This window comes from Anguilla rostrata, chromosome 12, assembly GCF_018555375.3.
Source record: "Anguilla rostrata isolate EN2019 chromosome 12, ASM1855537v3, whole genome shotgun sequence".
NCBI classification, from domain to species: domain Eukaryota; kingdom Metazoa; phylum Chordata; class Actinopteri; order Anguilliformes; family Anguillidae; genus Anguilla; species Anguilla rostrata.
Genome location: NC_057944.1, coordinates 24,056,806 through 24,065,428, shown reverse-complemented (window position 1 = coordinate 24,065,428; position 8,623 = coordinate 24,056,806).

Here is an 8,623-nt window from a genome sequence, read left to right as displayed (position 1 = left end):
GGACCTGAACCTATTTGTGCAATCTTCCTGAACACACACACACGTGCACACAGACAACCCCCCCCCCCCCCCTTTTAGTGCAATGGTGTTTACCCCACAAAACCCTTTCAGCCAGGACTACCCTAACCCCCCCCCCCAAACCCCTATTACACCCCCCTCTTCCCTACCCATGTACCCACCCCCCACACACTATCAAGATGAAAAGGCATGCAAGTATTTGTCGTTGACACAGATGCCAGCATGCACCATGTTGCAGGTTAAAATAAGCCCTTTTTGTCAAGTAGCCAGCTTGTGTGTTCACCAGCAGGAGAACCAGTCCCTTGTGCCTACAGCATGATGTGGTGCGTGAATGGAGCGGTTCGACAGAGGGCGTGCACGTTGTGGCATGCTAATGAAGCGGTTCAACAGAGGGCATGCACGTGATGGCACGGTTCGACAGAGGGCATGCACGTGATGGCTCGGTTCGACCCAGAGCATGCACATGATGGCACGTTTCGACAGAGGGCATGCACGTTGTGGCATGCTAATGAAGCGGTTCGACAGAGGGCATGCACGTGATGGCTCGGTTCGACAGAGGGCATGCACGTGATGGCTCGGTTCGACAGAGAGCATGCACGTAATGGCTCGGTTCGACCCAGAGCATGCACATGATGGCACGTTTCGACAGAGGGCATGCACGTTGTGGCATGCTAATGAAACGGTTCGACAGAGGGCATGTACGTTGTGGCTCGGTTCGACAGAGGGCATGCACGTGATGGCGCAGTTCAGCTGAGAGCGTGCATGTGATGGCTCGGTTCAACAGAGGGCATACATAGTGATGGCTCGGTTCGACAGAGGGCGTGCACGTGATGGTGCAGTTTGACCAAGAGCATGCACGTGATGGCTCGGTTCGACAGAGGGCGTGCACGCGATGGCTCGGTTTGACAGAGGGCGTGCACGTGATGGCTCGGTTCGACAGAGGGCGTGCACGTGATGGCTCGGTTCAACAGAGGGCATCCATGTGATGACTCGGTTCGACAGAGAGTGTGCATGTGATGACTCGGTTCGACAGAGAGTGTGCAAGTGATGGCTCGGTTCAACAGAGGGCATCCATGTGATGGCTCAGTTCGACAGAGTGTGCACGTGATGGCACGGTTCGACAGAGGGTATGCACGTGATGTCACGGTTCGACAGAGGGTATGCACGTGATGGCTCGGTTCGACAGAACATAGAAAGTGCCAAGCCTGGTTCCGATAATCACACACCGGGGTCCTGGGGAATCTCTGCTCTCCTTTCAGCTCAGACGACATCCCCTCCTATTCTGGACAGATGGGATGGTCCCAAGAATGAGTTTTAAATCTAGAGATAACAGATCATGGCCTAGGTCAAGATAACCTCTCCTGGGTATAATATTGTTGTTTCAGTCCCATTGTAGGGGTGTGCAAGCGAAGTTCTGAAGGTATGAATCAGGTGTGAGCTCCTGGGACGGTCGTCATTCACACCTATTGTTGGGGGGTCACTGTTGTGACAAAGTACACGCATATTACCTTCCAAACATGTATCCTTCAGGAAGTTCTTTCTGCTGTATTTAGGCCCCGTAATGACCTATCTGGGCATCTTTGTGCACGCACAATAGGGTGTTGCGGTAGCTTACTGTGTGTTTACCTTGTCCCCTGTTGTGACAGCTGATGGCTGCTTGAAAGCAACCTGTTATTTTGGTATCTTTCCAACCCTGGCGATCGTTGCTTCGCCATGAGTTACAGCTTTTTGAATGTTGTTTTGGTGTGGCTCTCTTGTCTCAGCGCTCATGCGCTAGTCGTTGGATCTTTGGAATATGGCCTTTACGCCTCTGAAGCTCATCAGCCTAATGTCTTCCTGATATGCAATCACTCCATTTCCAGAGACAGGTTCATGGGATGGCCAGCATACATTCACATTTTTAATTTTTTATAATTTGCATTAGATATGAGGCTGTGCTTAAAGCATTTTAAATAATTTCAGACCTTTATCTAATCAAATATTTATCGAGTTTCAAAGGGCATTTTGAACAATGCTCAGAGAAAGAAAGATCCCCCTCCCTGTCCCAAGCTTAGAATGCCTGAAGAAGCCATATACAGAGGAACTAACGGCACATCCGTGTCCTTTATATGTAGCAAAATTGTGCATGCAGAAAATTCTAGGAGGAGGGCTGAAACATGTTCAGTGCACATGGTGATGGTGAACCACACATGTGGTCAGACTAAGTTGAGGAGCTGCTGTTGGCTCAATATGGGCAGCAGAGAAAGAAGGACAGAGGTAAAGGTGGGTTTCTGGGCTCGGAGGCACCAGGTTCATATCTGAGTGTGTTCACACAAAGGAATTTCCTGGGCACTTTCTTCTGCTCTGTTATGCCGTTTAGACATTATCACACCACCCAGTCTGTTTGAGAAGATTTAATGTATCATTATGTCCAAAAACACAGTTCAGCTTTAAATATCGGCCTGTTCAGTTTATATTTATATTTTTTCATTCTGTGAGCTCACGAGCGCCAAAAAAAACCTTCTGTTAAAACCTTTGCAGCCAGCATTACAAAAACAAGCAAACAAACAAACATGCAATTAATCCTCGTCAGCTGTTTCAAATCCTTTCGCAATACCGTTCTGAAAGAGGTTGTTCCCTTCACGGCTTCAGCGATTTTCAGGGGCTGTACCACGAGTCACAATTCCTCGTAAACCACAATATCAGGCAACACTTGTCACGTTCAAGTGCCTCCCTTCATACCCCTGAGAGCACAGGAGTCAAGCTTCATTCTGAAGGCCAAAGCTCCAAGGTACAACGTGTCACGCCTCCAACTTCTTATCCTTCAATAGCGTAATTAGACAGCATTCAGTGGGTAGGGCTCCTAATTCTATTGGCTTTTCACAAAGCTCAAAATTGACCTGCAGGCGTGGAAAACTGCAGTACTCTGGGTTGTTGTGAACACCGTAGGGTTTTATTAATTCATTTATTTCCCTCATTTAATTATTTTGCTGAGTAACGTGATGCTGGTAAGACTGGGTGAGAGAGCATTAATCCTCAGACCCAGAAACCACATTGTTTCGCTCCAGTGGATCTGTTCTCTGGCACACACAGGCATGTAGCTCACAAATATATCACATATCACGAAGTAGTTCCAAATCTTTACCCAGTAACAATGGCAATGAGAAATGCACAGTGGGTTGAAGATTCCCAGACATCTTCACATTACATTACATTTATTTATTTATTTGGCAGACTCTTTTATCCAAAGTGACGTACAGTAAGTGCAAGCCAAAAGGTCATTGAAACAACTAAAAAGCGCAGGTTTGATAAGGTACAATATTCATTATGTAACACCCTTTCATAGCCATGAAAACATTAAGTCCAGTTCACACAGTAAGTATGAAATAGGTCAGAAAGTTATGTTAAGTCAACCTAGGAGGCATGACATGAGCTACAACATAAGGATAATGATACAAGTGCAGTATAAGTGCTGGATGGAGGTACAAGTGTAACATGAAAGTGCTACAGGAACAAATTTAAAGGATACAGTGATACGAGCGAGCCTAGATTGGGAGTGCCATGTGGAGTAGGGACAGCAACAATAACAACTAAAACACTTTCTTGCCGATTAGCTGGCTAATCTCACCAAAGTTACATCTAGTTAGCTAGCTAGCCAGCAAGTATAACTCTCCCAAACAACTAGCAACTAATATGTTATTAGTTTTTTGATCACCTTTATTTAATTTATGTTTCCCTCACTAGTTCCTTATCAGCCTCTGCTTCATTGTCACTGGATTAATGTTAGCAGAATCACCGGTCTCTTAGGTCTTTGCGCTGTTATAATTGTAAACCAAATATCATTGATATTTCCTATGGTAACAAGTGTTGTTTTTGCCAGTTTGTTGTATTGCGTAATTTCCTGTTTTCCTGGGTATACATATTTCAATGGTAAAAAACGTGGACCGGCTTTTGTCAGTAATGTCGTGAGCTGTGAAGGCCGTCCATGGCCATTATGGGATTCTACAAGGCAGCAGTGTGCGGTTGCTATGGGTTCTACAGGGTTAAGTAAGCCAGGGATAGGGTGGGTTTAAGTAAGCCAGGGATAGGGTGGGTTTAAGTAAATCAGGGGTAGGGTGGGTTTAAGTAAATCAGGGGTAGGGTGGGTTTAAGTAAATCAGGGATAGGGTGGGTTTAAGTAAACCAGATGGTTAATAAGCGGATAGGGGTTTAAGTAAATCAGGGATTTAAGAATCAGGTGGTGGGTTTAAGTAAATCAGGGATAGGGTGGATTAAGTAAATCAGGGATAGGGTGGGTTTAAGTAAGCCAGGGATTGGGTGGATTTAAATAAACCAGGGATAGGGTGGGTTTAAGTAAATCAGGGATAGGGTGGGTTTAAGTAAATCAGGGATAGTATGGGTTTAAGTAAATCAGGGATAGGGTGGATTTAAATAAACCAAGGTTAGGGTGGGTAAACCGGGCACAGGGTGGGATTAAGTAAACCAGGGCTGCTTATTATGGAAAATAAAAGTGAAAATAAGAATCATGCACAGCAAAATCCTCTGTGTTAGTTCAATTCATGGAGTCCAACAGAGACAGTACTAGAGTTAAAAATTCTATAGTAATCAGAGCTGATTTTACACTGAACATTTTGCTGTATCAAGAATATAATACAGAGGTAGTCAAATCTTGCCCTCAAGGCCAGTAGTTCTGCTGGTTTCTTTTCTACCTGATAGTTAATTGATCGATAAATGCCACTGATTGGCCAGAGATTTAACTCTCACCTGGTGTCCCAAGTTTAAAGCAGTCCTAATTAGAGGGGAAGAATGAAAACCAGAAGAACTCCCGGCCTTGAGGGTGAGATTTGCGTATCCCTGATACAGAACAGTTACAAAGTGCACAAATGCTCGTATCCAGGTTATATTTTTTAAGATACAGTATGTAATTCATTTAGAGAGCTGGATATTTACTGAAGGAATTCTAATTTTAAGGTACCTTGTTCAAGGGTAAAATGGCACTGCCCAGCCCTGTTCCCTACTCTACACCTCTGCCCAGTGAAATCTTGTGGTATCTATTTGGTAATTGAACAATGCATCAGAATGCTAGTCTGAAGTGGATGTGCTTGTTACCACTAGGGCATGGCTTAAAATCCCTGGTAAGAGAATGCAATGGCACTCTTGAAAAGGGCATCTGAAATAAATTGAACTGCATCAGGATGTATGCACTCACATAACTGGACAGCATGCATTCATGTGAGCTGTTTATACTGCTCTTGGGAGAGGATGTCTGCAAAAGCAAATAAATAATGCAAAGTCATAGGAAGAAAGCACGTAACAGAGATATTGCAAACCATGCATTTATGACGGACATGACATGCAGCCTAATGCGAGGTGAACACAAGGGAATTCTGGAATTTATTTTACCCTTCACTGCGATCCTGACTTTCTCTTACAATGCCTGCAAGAATGGAACTCTTCCCTTCTTTAAAACAACTTCTGCTTCCCACACCCACAACAAACCCAGTCTGATCCCAGATCAGTACATGTAACATTAACAGCAATCTGTGTGACAGGCTAGAACTGATCCAGGGTCAGTGTGCCCTGAGAAAAGTTTCCCAGGCACAGTACAGATCTACCCCATTGTGACATGTATAATGTTTATGTTGTCACTTTAAGTAATAGGCTTAAACAGCTATAGGATGGCCAAATATTGCATTCTATATATAGCTATGGTATATAGAAATATAACTTGCATCCGACCTATAGGTAGAGACACCTCCTTATAACATACATATTTAATGTATAATATTGAATTCTGCTGCAAATCTATCCTTTAATGCATCTGTTTTGATTTGTAGTCATGTATCATCAGGGGGGACATAGAGAAAGCCCTGAACTGTGGGACAAACAAGCTTTAGGTTGCAAAGGCAGAAATGAATAATGCATCAGTATAAAACAAGTGGGTACAAGCTATGAAATAATTCATCATTTCAACATGTCCTAGTCTCTAGTAGCTGCTTTCTATTCCATGTTTCTTCCAGGGTAAAATACTGATACGTAGAAGTCTTTAATAATAAACGAATGCCATAATCATTAGTTGAGCTCTGAAATGCACACCAGCCCAATTTTATTACCTCCAAACTGCCAGAAGCTGACTTGAAGAGAGGGACTGACGGAGTCAGACTAGAAGGTACTTGCTGCGTTGGCGAAATTGATTTATTGAAGTAAAATCGAAAAGTCTCGAGTCAACACAATCAATTCATAATTAAAGAGTTTCTCCTGGGCCCACTGTAGAGGCATGTTTTAGGGTTGGGTTGCAAAGCATTCCTTCATCTCTTGAGCCTTATGCCATGCTCTCTTGAAATGGTTCCCCTGGAAGAAGCAAAAAGTGCCCATTGCTGTGGTTTATGCACTGAAGAACTCAGGAAACTCAGGAAACAGCATCTCTGACTTGTGCAGGGGTTGCAATTGCATTGCCTGTCATATTTCATGCAGACCATTAACCAATCCCATAAGCCCATTTCATCAGTAGTTTTAGTATTTATTATTATTATTATTATTATTATTATAAGTTAAGTACAGTGTGAAAATAAACTACTACTTTTTTCAGAAAAGCCACTCAGTGTCCAGCTCATTGAGCAAATACTTTCATAGACAGCTTCAGTTCTGCAGTATACAGTCCGATGTGAGATACATGAAACCCAGTTTGAATAAGGTCATTGGAAAGCAGTTTTATACGACACTCACACGTTTCTGTCTGATCTACATTTGTGATTATTTTTGTTTGTTTTGTAAGGGAGTTATATGAGCTGGGTGTAATCCAAAATTTAAAAAGAATAATTTACTTCAAGCCTGATTGCATGTGTTTGTTGTTTTATCCTTAATAATTCAGGGTCAGAATATGCATTAAAAATCCATAAAGAAGCGCAGGGATTCATTCATCAAATTAGAATTTTGATGTCTGAATTTTATTATCAATCTGAAACGGTTCTTATAACTCAGCACAGATGTGCTTGCTTTTTGGAGGAGAGTTGGAGGTTTGTCTGAAAGCCTCTGTAGTTAATGCTCACCCTTTCTCTCTCTCTCCCTTGAAATCTTTTTTCCTCCTCTTCTCTCTCTCTCTCATCCCTCTGTCCCTCACTCCCCTCATACCCCCCCACCCCCCGGCTCGATGTTTCTCTTGCGTTGTCTTTCCCTCACATCGCTGCTCTCTCTCCCTCCCTTTTCTTTGGGTCTATAGTGTATGTGATCAGGTTATTCTTGGCTGAGTCCTCAGCATTCGCATGACCTGCTTGGCTCTTGTTCCTCGGTATGTGTAATGGCTCAGTTGTTTGACGTTTACGTATACTCTGGTTAGAGATTCAAACTAGACAGACGAGCCAAGAAGGTTTGTTAGAGAGAGAGAGAGAGAGAGAGAGAGAGAGAGAGAGTTCGGTCTCACTGTGGTCAAGCCAGTTTAGGTCTATGTTTCTCTGCAGCATGGAGATTATGTAATGCAGGCTCAGCTGAGTGTAGTATAATGGGTAAATAAAGAGTAGTATAAAGGAGCTGGTCTGGAAACCTGAAGGTCACGTGTTCGATTCCCATGGTTGTACCCTTGAACAAGGTACTTGACCTGCATTGCTTGAGTATATGGCCTGCTGTATAAATGGATGCAATGTAAATGTTATGAAAATGTAGTGTAAGTCACTCTGGATGAGACCATCTGCTAAACGCCCATAATAATAAATGCAGTATTTGTGTAAAGTGAACTGAAGTGGTAAATGTGCAGATGATGCAAACGCACACACATGCCCACACACATATACGTCCTCTGTCTCTTCTTCGTCAGTTCTGTATATAATAATTTCTTCTGGTCCTAACCCTCTGGCCTTCTCCTGTGTCCTACAGGCTATATTTGAAGTCTTTTAAGAGTCCATGGCTACATTCAGACAGCAGCTAAAAGTGGCCCAGTTTTGATTTTTTTTTCCTCGTGTGTGACACAGTTTGGATGTTTTTAGAACAGTGTGAATGGTAAAAAATGACAGGGAGTCGTATCTTTTCAGTTCACATTTGTGCCACTTTTGTAAGTGGAATAACTGGATTGCGTGGCCATGTGACATGCATGCAACTGGTGTAGATGCATGCTTTTGGCACAGCAGTTTGGTGGGGTATGCCCCTGGCGAAAGATACAATTACATAGTTTGCCCAAACAGAGGTACACTGGAAAAGTGGTTTTTCCATCACTCTCCATACATCTGGTTAATGTTGTCATAATACTGCATTGGCAGCACAGTTGGGTCCAGTCCAGTCTGAATATAGCATATCATACTGTCACGGTTGAGGAGGGTGGGACGCAATTGCGGACCGAGGGGATCTAAAAGTTAACCCTGAGGGATAACCACCAAATCGCTGAGCGATAGAAAGGGAAGGGGAAAAACCAAATAATAAAGAGCGAAGTAATCGCTCTCTCCACTCACTGAAACTTCTGTCAGCGGGCTCAGAAAACTAAAAGAAATTAAACACCGCCGCAGCGTAGCTGCCCAAAAAGAAAACCCCCACTAGAAAAACAGAGTGGGGTCCCTTACAAAAAAAAAAAGGATATTCGCAGCCCGGCGGGTAGAAAACAAACAGAAAACTAAGAGACGAGGGCAAAATGTCCTCCACA